Source organism: Schistocerca serialis, chromosome 9 (assembly GCF_023864345.2).
Source record: "Schistocerca serialis cubense isolate TAMUIC-IGC-003099 chromosome 9, iqSchSeri2.2, whole genome shotgun sequence".
In the NCBI taxonomy this organism is placed as follows: Eukaryota; Metazoa; Arthropoda; class Insecta; order Orthoptera; family Acrididae; genus Schistocerca; species Schistocerca serialis.
The window spans coordinates 486,365,158-486,378,878 of NC_064646.1; positions in this window are offsets into that span (position 1 = coordinate 486,365,158).

The following is a 13,721-nucleotide window of genomic DNA, read 5'->3' on the forward strand; positions in this document are numbered from 1 at the left end:
CTTCTTTTCGTATGTCTCCACACCTTGCTGTCTGAACCGTCGCCTAGCCCGAGGGTGACGCTGCAGGGTGGCATGCTTTCGCACCGTTACACAGCAACGTGGAAGGCAGATACTAGTCACGTTTCAAAGTTCTGTATCGCATAGGGAGACAATTACGTCGTTTCGAAAAATTGTATTGTGCAGTGCATCATAATATTAATACGTGAACATGGAAAATTGAAGGACCGATTTTTAATATTAATTACTCGCGGACTTAAGTATAAGTTACCTAATTCGAGTACTTTGCAACAGATATGCACCAAACAATAAAATAAAATAGTATTTATGCATAGCCGTTAAGAGAGGTGAAAGGATGCAGAGATACACACATACGAAAGCTCTTACTCCGCCTCTTACAGCGACGTCTAATGAGGAGAGCTTTCATGCATTTACCGTAATCGCCTCAGTACCATAGAAACGCCGGCTTAAACATTGTTGTAGAAAATGGCGAAGCAATTTCTGTATACCATCGTGATTGTGAAGGGTCTAAGGCTAGAATGAACATGGAAAATAGCATTGCTATCAAGTTATTTATGCTAGGGAGAGGTTTCGTGCGCTTGCCGTAATCGCCTCAGTGCCATAGAAACGTCGGACTAGACCATGTTGTATGAAATGGTGAAGCATTTTCTTTGTACCATTGCAATTGTGACAGGTCCAAGGCTAGAATAATCCTGGAAAAGTGCATCGTTGTGAAGTTGTTTATACTCAGGGGAGGTTTCATGCACTTACCGTAATCGGGTTAAGTACCATAGAAACGTCATCTTAAACCCTGTTATATAAAATGGAGAAGCATTTTCGGTGTACCACCGTAATTGTGACAGGTCCAAATCAGGAATAAACACGGAAAATTGCATCGGTGTTAAGTTATTTATACTCAGGATAGGTTTCATGTGCTTACCGTAATCACCTCAACACCAATGTCTACACCGCATGCCGATCAGGTGTTACGACGCACGGAGGTAACAATATTTCGTGAAACCGCATTCTGGCGACGTTTAACTTTAAATCTTGCAGATAGTTCATTTGCAGCAAGACACACATACCGGGTAGCTACACTCATGTTCAGAGAAAAAACAGGACACCTTGAACGACTAAAGACAGGACGTTCATATTCGCAGGGCAAGCACATTAGTATGTTCTGCAGACACGATCAGAATTTGAGCCGTTCCGGCCCACGGGTTCAAGGTCAACATCGATTCCGGCGCAACACCACTACCGGTAAAATATGCCTGCGACTCTCGTTGTCGCTATAAACCGAAGATAATGGATCAGTAAATTGATTTTGCCCTTTACCTCTGTTGCCGCTGAGCACTATGGGACTTAACTTCTGAGGTCATCAGTCCCCTAGAACTTAGAACTACTTAAACCTAACTAACCTTAGGACGACACACACATCCATGCCCGAGGCAAGATTCGAACCTGCGACCGTAGCGATCGCACGGTTCCAGACTGTAGCGCCTAGAACCGCTCGGCAACCCCGCCGGCCTTAACTCTGTTGTTTGTTGACAGGCTGCATTAGAGGTTACCACAGTTATCAGAATCTAAATGAACTTGAATGCTGAAATTGTATTTATGAAATGATGGCCTTGTCATTCTTTTTGTCAATTGCTTATGGATGATTGATATACCGACACGGGATTGATCTTTCATTAAAGTAAAGGCGCAAGTATAATTGATTAAAAATTGGACAAAAATACATGTTAAGCGTAATGGAAAAAGTAAAACATAATAAGATGGCAACATGCAACGAACTGTTAAGAACCCTGAGGAACCGCGTGACCGCTGCGGTCGCAGGTTCGAATCCTGCCTCGGGCATGGATGTGTGTGATGTCCTTAGGTTAGTTAGGTTTAAGTAGTTCTAAGTTCTAGGGGACTCATGACCACAGATGTTAAGTCCCATAGTGCTTAGAGCCATTTTATTTGTTGAGAACCCTGTGTGGCGGTCGTTGACAAAGACTAAGGTTTGTCTGATTAAGCTATTTACTCTGGCTCAAAATATCGATGACGCAATCTAAAATTATCTACCACTGAATAGACCTTGATGGACTTATTCTACACAGAAGTTATACAGGGCCCCTTTTCTCAATGTGCAGCGCTGTCTCCACCGTGATTCAAGCGTCTGCAGAGCAGCGATGTGCAGCACCTGTAATTCGCTATCGTGAACACGAAATGTGCAGAGTCGTGGCTGGCGATCTCTTAGACAAATCGCGATTACTCTCTAATGGAGCTCTGAAATCTCGGCAGGTTCCAGCGTGTGACACTACCGTTCGCCATTCTGGCTTATACTGGACATCAAATGTCAGAGTGACAAACCTGTCACGAATAAGATAGCTCTCAGTCAGTCAGTTGTCCTAGATGACTGAGGTATAAACTGTCGGTACACCTAAGTAATTAGCACAGGCTCCCCAGTCAAGGGCAGTGTTACTGTGAAGTTCTGGACAAGTGTCCCATGTGCACATCACTCCTAACAGTATCCTCTCCAGACTGGAGAGTGAATCAGAAGACCCACTCCAGTCTGAATCGGAAGACCATGTATCTCCTTTCCTCTCGTTCCATCAAACCTCGGTATACTCCACGAAAGCACCCCTGCAAATGCCCCCACAAGGCTTCCATGAGCTACTTATCTTCCTCTAACTCATCTGCTCTACTCATCAGCCAATCCTAATAACAGTTAATAATATTCTTCTGTTTTCAGGAGAAGCAGCCAATCCTTGACTCGCAAATTCCCACGTATAGAGGAGGAGACGTTGTGCTCCCGATTTTTTTTTTTTTTTTTTCGCCGCCGCTCTAGGCAGCGTGTTACTTGGAGTTCCCATAAAGCTCTAAAGCGAATAAATTTATCATGGACATAGTTATTTGGATGGCCTGAACGTTACTACGTGTTCAACCAGGGGCCATGACTAAACCAAGGGAAGTTCCAACGTAGATCATTTCAGAGCTGCCGTAAATGTTGCGTTCCCTCTAAAATGGTTTTGAATTTCTGAGGCTTCTCAAAGAACTCTGCACGCCGAGTGACAACACCACCTGATGGCTCCGTCGGTAACATCCTGTCCAAGGTGAACATGGAAATTCGCTTTCTTTTTATGGTCACCGAACCTGTTCACGAAAGGCGTTTACAACACTGTCGTACCACGTTGGTTGGGAGATCTAGATTTCTCTCGCCCCCCTGACCTCAGCTATGGTAAGAGGCGCCTTACAGGTTGGTCCATGTAGGCCGACCAAACGCACTGTGTGTCCGCTGTGAAATTCTTGGGCCCAGCATTCTGTCCACAGTAAGTGCTTCAAGATGTTCCTTTACCTAATAGGTGCATGTTGCTTTCAAGCCCCCAACGTACACTCCAAGATTTACTGTTAAATGACTAAACGGGCTGCTTGTTTTCTACTCTAGACATTCGTCAAAGGTAAGCAAGGAAGTGAATGATGCGCACGTAATCCAAGCCATAGTATAGAGCGATGGACAGTCACCCCGATAGTTTATGATGTGTTACACTGTTCCACTGTCGCACCAGAGCTGACGAGGATCCGGATCTTGAGAGGACGAGTCGCTCACTATTCTACGCATTCAGGGGTACAATTTAATGTTGATTTTTTGATCAAAACACCGTGTCTGTGAGATAGCAGGGCGTTATCAGCATGAGCACGCATTGATGGAAGCGTGCACGTTGTTAATGCATGTGGGGTTTTATGGTGGCTCTTCTTCAAATAGCATTTTTCAATGTGTTTGATCGGCCTACATGGACCAACCTGTAAGGCGCCTCTTACCACAGCAGAGGCCACGGGAGCGATAGATATCTAGATCTCCCAGCCAGCGTGGTACGACAGTGTTGTAAACGCCCTTTGTGAACAGGGTCGGCGGCCATAAAAATTCGCGAGTTTCCACGTTCACCTTGGACAGGATGTTACCGAGGGAGCAATCAAGTGGTGTTGTCACTCAGCGTGCAGAGGTCTTTGAGAAGCCTCAGTCATTCAAAACAATTTCAGAAGGAATGCAACATTTACGGCAGCTCTGAAATGATCTACGCTGGAAGTTCTCTTGGTTTAGTCGCGGCCCCTGGTTGGACACGCAGTAACATTCAGGCCATGCAAATAACAATCTCCAAGATAAATTTGTTATTCACTTTATAGAGCTTTATGGAAACTCGAAAAAAAGACGTTGCTTAGAGTGCCAGTGGAAAAAAAATCTGGAGCACAATGTCTTCTCCTCTCTGCGAGGGAACATCCAAGATGGCAATGGCGAATGGAAAGACGTCATTGGGGACAGGAATGGCATCACATGGTGTTTTTAGACGAATCCGTATTCTGTTTGTTTGAAAATGATGGCCGCATTTGGTCCGCCAGAGACAGGGGGAGTGGCATTATACTGACTGAATTTGCACGAGACTTAAACAGCGACAACTTAAGGCATTGTAGTGTGGGGTGTTATTGGGTAGAACAAGAAATCACAGATGGTGAATGTCCGGGGCAGTATGACATCCTACGATCCGTAGCCATAACCTTTCTGCACAACACTCCAGACGCCATTTTTCAACAAGACAATGCACGACCACATGTCGCTGCACGAAGATGTGCCTTCTCGGTGTCACAGGATATCAGCCTTCTGCCCTGTCCCGTTAGATCACCAGACTTGTCGCCAATCGAAAATGTGTGGGAAATGGCAGACTGTGACCCAATGCCAACCACAACAGGTGAACTTTGGAAGCAGGTGAATGCTGCATGGATGGCTATACCACAGGACGACATCCGCGTCTTATACACGTTGATACCGTCGTGCATGGACCAAGTTATCAGGACCCATTGCGGACCCTGAGTCTACTAGGCAACAAAACATATTTCGAACTGAGGTGGATGAAATGATAATCATTTCTGCAGAACATACTAATGTACACTTGTACACTTACTGTGAACACGAACGTTCTATCTCCAATCTTTCAACGTGTTCTGATTTCTGAACATGAATGTAGAATGGAGCAACTGTTATGTCGTTGATGTTGTCAGCAGTGGAAAACAAAACGTCGTGCCTTTAGGAGCAACACAGACTGTACATAACACTTTTTACTGGCGTCGTTTTTACAGAACAAACTTTGCGTTCATTTTCCGCCGTTGTCATAGATCTTGAAGTAGGTTCGTAATTTTCAATTTATTCATTTTCAATAGCTACGCCTTTCTTTATTATACATAGACTACATGTGTTATGCCCAGAAGAACAACCCTGACGGGTTGGACGGAAAGGCAAAGAAAGACAATTTCTGCGTAGGTGAAGTAATAGGTCCGATGTGGATATTGATAATGGTAATTCCGTTTTTATTTTGAAAGATACATTTAAATGTGCACTGACCGTAATTCAAAATAACTTTCAGAGTTATAAATGCTATTTGATGAGTTTGCAGAGTACATTTTGTAATACAAAACATTACGCAAATGACGTTACTTTACGGCAGACAATAGTATTTACATTATGCTTTCATATGAGAAAAGTTAATTTCCCGCCGTTAATATAGAATTTATTTTTCAACGCACTTTATGGACGACTCACTTGGAATGATGAAACAGTCAAATAGAATCAAGGAATTATTTCAATAATAGTCTATTTGTAGCTACAATGTAGCAATTGCTACAGTCAATTCTGAGGCTAACGTATCAGACAGAGTTTTATGAGTACTTTGAGTATATCACTTTATTAGGGTACATGACAATTTTTATAACAGGTGACAATTAAGAAACTAAGAACATAAAAAATTTCAAAAAATGATACAAAAAATTTGACTTTCGTTCTTTTACAAACAAAACTTGTTGAACTTCGATTACATGTAACACTAGTATCACAAAAAGGTCAACATGGTCACACAGTTGCACTTAGACGTTACCTCTGTAACAGCTTGCAGAGTCAAAAAGAAAGCTGTACTTCAGTACTTCGTATAGTAATCCACTGAATTGTAAAAATTTGAAATGCTGTTATAATCCACTCTTTAAGAAGGTAACCTGACGTTAAAAGTTTAACTCAGTTAGTAAGAAATTAATGGTAGGCAGCGTTAACCCATGTTGCCCACGATACTGAGACTAAATTCATCCAGTTTTTGAAAATGAGAACACTAAGCGACTTCCATCGAAATTTCCGAACAGTGTCAAACTTTTAGAAACTTTATCTCGCCAACAACTATTACAAAATGATGAAAGAAAAAAAAAGAATATCACTTACAACATTTTTCTGTGTTCATTCAGGGAAATCTCTGCATGAGACATGACATTTTGATTTATACTTCTTTACTTTTATCTGTATTCGCGACACACCTTGCAATAGTATCCACATACGACACTCCAAGTGCTCGAAAAATTATGTCGCTATACAAGACTGTTTTAAGCAAATATGACGTCATACACATTGAAATACGTGAACAATTACCTTTTGCTACGAGCAATCCTAAAATAAACAGTTTGGCAGTATGCATTATTTACCAAAAAGGTGGCAGACCTACGGGAGCATATAAAAGCAGGCACCCTTTTTGTTTAACAATTTTGGTTGTGACTTACTCACTAGTCTATAGGTGTGTAATCCGAAATTAATACAACCAGTATAAGTACGGTTTTCCAGTTTGAGTCATAAACGTTTCACATGCTTAATGTAAAAAATTTAACCCATAAACTGATTTGTAGAGCAGTTAGACGTTCGAAGCTGTTTTATACACGTGAGGTCGATTCTTTACGAAATAAAGGAATCCTGTTGGTGTGTATCACCAGTTCGACCCTGATGACAACGACGTCTCATTTCATTTCGGACTTCACGAGATTGTGAGAGCATGTAAGTCCCGATGTGATACAGGAGCAATGACTGACACTCGCAACTGAACGAGAACGTTCCTCAAACTATTCTGCCATAGTTGCGATATATATGTCAGGACACTGGGATCTTGTATTTTCTTCGTGAGGGATGGAGATGTCGCAGCGTCTTGGTGAGCGCTGAAAGGCGATGGACGCTGGATTCGTGTCGCGTTAACATCTCTCCACACGAGACTCCCAACACAGCCCTCTTGAGCGATGATGTGGAAACAAGCGTCGCCCAGAACTCCCCGTGGTTTTTACCGTCGGTGGCTGCTGGAGATGATTAACCTACGCCACTTTTTCTGTGATTAAAAAGAGACGGTCGTGTTGCCTTCATCACCGCAAGAGCCACATCGAGTAACATCGCCATCGACTGTGGTAGCGACGGGATCTCTGACCTGCGGGGAGGAACTCTTTGGCTCTATCATCTTCGAAATTTCCACTTTGTTGACGCTATGTGGCTTGGTTAGGTGAGAGCAAATAGGAGAGAAATTGCAGCGTACCTCTTTGGCAGATATTACGCGGGAAAGCAATTTAGTTTACTCCGTTATCTACCTCTCGTGTTACTCGTCTTCTTTTTCATGTCCATTCAGCTTCATTGTTACGTATTTATGTGGGATGGTTACTACAAATTTTCTCGCACATTAACGGCAAATCTTTATGTTACAACTCAGAGTTAGAAGTGTTGGTTCGATATACGATGGCGTGTCAGACATTATGACGACTTATGAATGCGTGGTGTCTGTTCTTTCGAACATGTCTGGAAGAACAGACACTATGTATTCATGTAACTGATTCGCGTAGATGGGCAATCGATTCACCTTCTTCACTGCAGATGCAGAAGTATGTCCGACCTCCGGCGGAAATGTCAGCGTAGAGAGCGTGGAGGAAATGGACAGGGACTGCCTTCGGTAGCGTTAGGTGGGAATGTGGGTCGGCTGTGTGGCCTGCCGAGATGGTCCGTGCAGTTGTGACAACACTGTGTACCACATTCCCAATGGTTAATGCACTTGCCTTGCAAGCAGAGGATAACGCGTTCAGATTTTCACTCTTCGCGGCTGATTCAGTGTAATGTCCCGACGCACCTGACATCAATAATCTCCTTCCTTTCCTTTCTTCCCCCTCCAATTTACATATTACGTCTACTACCCACTGGAAGTCTTCATGCTCATGACACCACAGTGGGCTCATGAGATGGTGAGGGAAGTGTAGAAGCAGAGTTGAGACGGATGGGGATTAATTTCAGCGACGGTACAGGGTGCACACGGCCTAATGCATTGACGTAAGTGACTTTGAGAAAGGGCAAACTTTTATGGGCTCACATCTGGAAACGAACATCTCGGAAACGGCATGAGACGCCCGCTACACCCGCTGGGCAGAACAGGTAATAGGATTGTGGAAAGGGCCAAGGTTTGAAGTCAGTTTCTGTTTCTAATTGTCATTTATTGTAATTAAGCAACTCTTTCACGGCTGGAGGCCTCCAACAAGAAATCTTAACAAAATAAAAATCCAGTTAAGATAGCAATAAAATAATTTAAGGAAGCAACATATGCAAGGTGCAATACCAATGGCTGAGGGCCACAATCAAACTTCAAAATTTCAAAATATATTACCATATTCTTTAAAGGCAGAAGGCTGCAGTGTTTCAGCTTGAAAGATAAATTTAAAAATTAATTTGCAGAATTTTAAGAAACAAACAATAACATAAACCTAAAATTTGAAATAGCTGACAACAGATAATTAAACACCGGTGTCACTCAGAAGGCCTCCAGGGCGGTCGGTCTGCCCTCGTTCACTTAGGTGAGACAGGTGGTGAGCCCAACTATACTTGACCCATCGGAACCCAACCAGCGGGCAGCAACGGACCGACTGACACAACAACTTGCTTGCCGCCAATCAGTACATGAGAACCCCAACCGCCAATGTTACAAACGTGATAATTCACAATGGAGAACGTATTAGCTGTCAAAATTACACACCATGTTGGACAGCGACAACAGGTGAGAAAAGGACGTTGCCTGAAATTACGTTAGTGGCTAGGGCAGGTAACTAGAACACTAACGGCCACTAGGCAGAAAATTCCGGTGGTACTTTAGAATATGAAACACGGTAATAGTTAACTCGCTCAAAAGAACACTGCCTGAACTTACGTCAGCCCCCAGGGCAGGTAGCTAGGACATTAACGGCCACAAGACAGAAAATTCCACTGGTGCACTCAAATCGTAGTCGACCAAAATAGTTAATTGCACCGCATGGCGAGTAAATTTCAGCAGTAGAACCACTCGGTGTTGCTCACTGGAAAACCTCCCCAACAGCAAACCACTGAAGCGAACCACCACAACATGAATAGACGTGCCTTGGGTAGTTGAAACCACTACTCAACTTTGACGTCCTGAGTCGGCGAACCACGAAGCTCGTAGCAATCGGACAGCTCCACACACGATCCGACACTGCGCAGGGACTGTCAGCGGCCCCAGCCGACTGCACCGCGCGGAAAACTTCCCTGGTCCGCAACAACCGACCGATTCTCTCCAGAACCCCTTGCCCGAACCTATATGCACGAAATCAAAGATGGTACACGGCGCAAAAATCGATACACATCACTGCTGCCACACGTAGAAGGAAGAAGAACCACGACGTAACCGCGGCAAGGGCGGGAAACCAAACAAAGACGGACTGCGAAGTTCACGAATACGCATAGTTGGGAGAGAGCACGGCTCACGGCAAAGCTGGTCTGCTGTCGGCGTGGTATTGTCGTGAGAATCTATGCAAAGTGGTTGAAGGACGGTGAAAGCTCGAGTTGGCGACACGTCGCTTGACGTCAACGCGTCATCATAGAATGTGGGACGTGAGAAGTTTATCTGCTCTGTGAGGGAGGATAGGCAGCGAACTGAGTCCAATTTAATGGTAGAATGCTCTACTGGTACAGGCACAAGTGTTTCGGAGCACACCGTTCAGCGGACGTTGACGAACCTGGGACTCCGCAGTAGGCGACAGCTACGCAGTATTACGTTGACCGGACGACACCGTGGACTGCCGATTACCGAGACTGGACGGTGGACCAGCAGAAACTGTCGCCTAATCATATGAAACAAGCCTCTTGTTACACCAGGAGAACGGCTTAAGGTGCTTACACACTATCTCAACGAAGACACTCGAAAACAGTGCAACGCAGTGTAGCCGCGCGGTCAGGGGCTCCCCCTGTCGGAGGTTCGAGTCCTCTCTCAGGCATGTGTGTGTGTGTGTTGTCCTTAGCGTAAGTTAGTTTAATTTAGCTTAAATAGTGTGTAAGTCTAGGGACCGATGACCTCAGTAGTTTGGCCCCATAAGATCTTACCACAAATTTCCTATTTCCGAACGACAGCCAGTGTATTCGGCTGAATGTTGGTCGCCAAACCACTGGCGTTCGGTCTGTCATCCTCGCCAAATCAAGTGGTTGGAACCAACGTATTGGGCCGTGTAGAATCGCAGTTGGCTCTGATAACTTGTGAAGCTTGCTCCATTTTTTTAATGTTATAGAGTTTTTGTTACAATTTCGCAGCAAAATATTTTGTAGGAAAAAGTAGATTTAGGAGTCGTCGAACATGCAGCATTTATTTTACTACAAGAAGCTCATCATCAGGGAAGGAAGTCGATAAAGAAACAACGCTGGTGGACGACCTCTGTTTTAAACAGTAGGGAGCAATGTGACAGGCGAAGTTAATGTCTGACCTTGAACCTCAATTGGAATATGGGCTGTTTCATACTTTTTTGTGAATTAGATCTACAGATTTCGAACTGTTATTAAATCGTGTAGGCGCTAAAAAATCCAAAGGCGACCTCTTTTAGGACAGCTGTATCTGCAGTAAAAATATACCCGTGAAGATTCCATTTTCTTCTTCACATCATATACTTTACTTTCTGCCACATCACTTAATCCCCTTGCGCGTAATAGTTTAAATTTGTCTGTAGAACCGTAGTTCGTAGGATGTGATAAACGTTCCCGTTCACAATAAACGTAATAACGTCAATGATGTCTCTGTACTTCACCACTTTAAGACACGAGAAATACATACACGTTGAGCAGACATAGCAAATCGTTACCGAACCAACGAACATTCGACTCGGCGTCCACACTAAGAGGTGGGTCTCATAAGCGCGACTCACCGCCAACGCTTTGATGTTACCGCCGATAGTTAGAACCGCAACCGAGGGCAACCGCTTCGTTGGTTTAGATTTACCACCCTTACACACTGAGCAAGTCGTCTCCGAAGCGGTTGCTTGCCGTTCGTTGGCCTTCGTTGCTCTGATGGGTACCCGCATTTACCCAAACAACGTAGTTGTCACCGATTCGTAGAGTTTATCGCTCAGACGCTTCGTCTCATCCTGAGACGCACTTCGCAATGAGTCTGAAGGTGTACAGCGCCCCATGCCCCATCTGCATCTGCATCTGCATCGATACTCCGCAGTCTGCCTTGCGGCGCGTGGCGGAGAGTACCCCGTACCACAACTAGTCATTTCCTTTCTTGTTCGGCTCGCGAACAGAACGAGCCAAAACAGCTACCTTCCAAATTGCTACTCCACGCGGGTGTAAAAGGAATGTGCGCAACGGAGAAAAATAAACGCTAAAATGAAGATTTGGTCCTGTCTGACTACCCCCTGAAGCAGACCTTAGGATCTCTTTATTCTATAAATTACAATCTAGACATAAATGAATGATGAAGGCAACTAATCCTACTAAATGATAATCGTTGTTCCTGGTAATATATTTATTGTAGATTAAAAACCCCCTGTATTACAAAGTTTACATTTCCTAAGTAAAATTACTAATCAACTGCCCAACTCTGCCCCTTATTATGACTGCGCGATCTAATATCAATAACACGAAATGACTGACATCATTTACGTACCAAACACTAGAAGACACTGCTTTCAAAGATGATCTACAATGGCGTGCAACCTCAGTGGAAATGAACTAACGTGATCACAGCAGTTTAGCTTTATATCCCTAATAAGCCCAAGAAATTTGCGATATCACCGTATGTACTGCGTCTGGTGTGTCGGCGTGCTGGTTCTCGTACACGTCTGCGTCGATGGAAGAACTCCAGCCACAAAAATAAAAACTCTTTCAAACACTAGGACGGCAGACGGCGGTCCTCTGACTAATATACTCTAATACTGTCTTCTCCTCTCTGTGTTCTACAGACGAGAAACGAGAACTCCCAGCCACAAGGACGGAGTTCAGATAACGTCTCAACGTAAGTATAGGCAGAGGAAGTGCTCTCAGTTACTAAACGCTGCGTCCTCAACGGCGACTTCCAACCAGGAGGTGAAGTCCAGAATCATATAGGTTCGCAACAGTACAGTGTCTAACGGTCCTAACTATAAACTCTCCTGAGAGCAAAGATAGCAAGTCCGTCTGTACCAATAAAGTTGATATCGAGCGACTGTCATCCACAGACGCTCACAGCAGAAGAACTTGTCTCTCCAGCGCTGGCTTCCCAGCAAGGCTCGGCTCCCCACCATCGCAATTCCGAAAACGAATCATATTCCCGAAACCACGGAATATTCTCCCTCTCTACAGATTCTTCCGAACCCGACCAACCATATTTTAGTCTTTTGTCGTCCTGCGCGGAAAGTTTACGAGGAAAAACCTATACTCGTATAATGGTACGTTTCTGAGTAAAATTCCTTGGAAATAACCCAATCTGTGTGGCTTCCGAGGTTGCCCTTCTTCGTTCCTCTAACATGCGTCCAAGATTTTCAGCCTTCGGAAGTATTATCCGGTTATCCTTCCGGCCCCTACTACAATACCGGCCAGCCGACACCCTATTGTGCACCACAGCTCAGGTGCCATGACGTCCGTCTAGCTACTTCCTGTGTTTAAGCAGGACCAACACACCTGAGGGGGCCTTCCACCCAGAGCTTTGGTTCTGCCTGCCGTTTCATCTCCACTGGCGTTCCAATCTCTACTACTATAGGCTATCATTCAACACGCCGTTTTTATAATAAAGACACTCCGTCACCTTTCATGCAGTAAGCGTTAACAATTATTTAAAAGACGTACGTGACAATGTCAGTCTCCTTTATATATTCATATATACGATGTACAACCTATCACATGTTACCTAATTGTGTTTGTAGATCATGGCAAAGTATGTGGATGAGTTCTTGTAAGGTGCGATATTATACCCACCTTACAACCTTTATGCCTCCATATGAGCCGTAATTTCTCGTATCTTTGCGGTGCTTAAGTGCAATGTATTTTGGAGGCAGCAGGATCGTTCTGGACTCAACTTCATATGCCTGTTCTCTACATTTTCTGAATAGCTTTTCTTGAAAAGAACGTCGCCTTTCTTCCAGGAATTCCCACTCCCGAAGCACATCCGCCGATTGCTTCGATGTCTTCCTTTAATCCGATCTGGTACTACAGCTCCCAAACAGGCGAGCAGTACTCAAGAATAGGTCGCACTAGAATCCTATATGCGGTCACCTTTACAGATGAACCACACTCGCCTAGAATTCTCCCAATAAACCGAAACGAGCTACAGTCTTCACATGCTCTTTCCATTTCATATCGGGTTGCAGCGTTACGCCCTGATATTCAAACGGCGTGACTGTGTCAAGCAGGGCACTACTACTGTTGTATCCGAACGTTATCGGTGTGTTTTTCCTACTCATCTGCATGAACTTACATTTTTCTACGTTTGGAGCCAGCTGCCATTCATCACCCCAACTAGAATTTTTTTCATAGTCATCTTATAACCTCCTACAGTACTGAGCAGGGTAGCCGTTCGGTCTCAGGCGCCTTGTCACGCTCCACGCGGCTCCGCCCAAAGAATGTTCAAATATGCGTGAAATCTTATGGGACTTAACTGCTAAGGTCA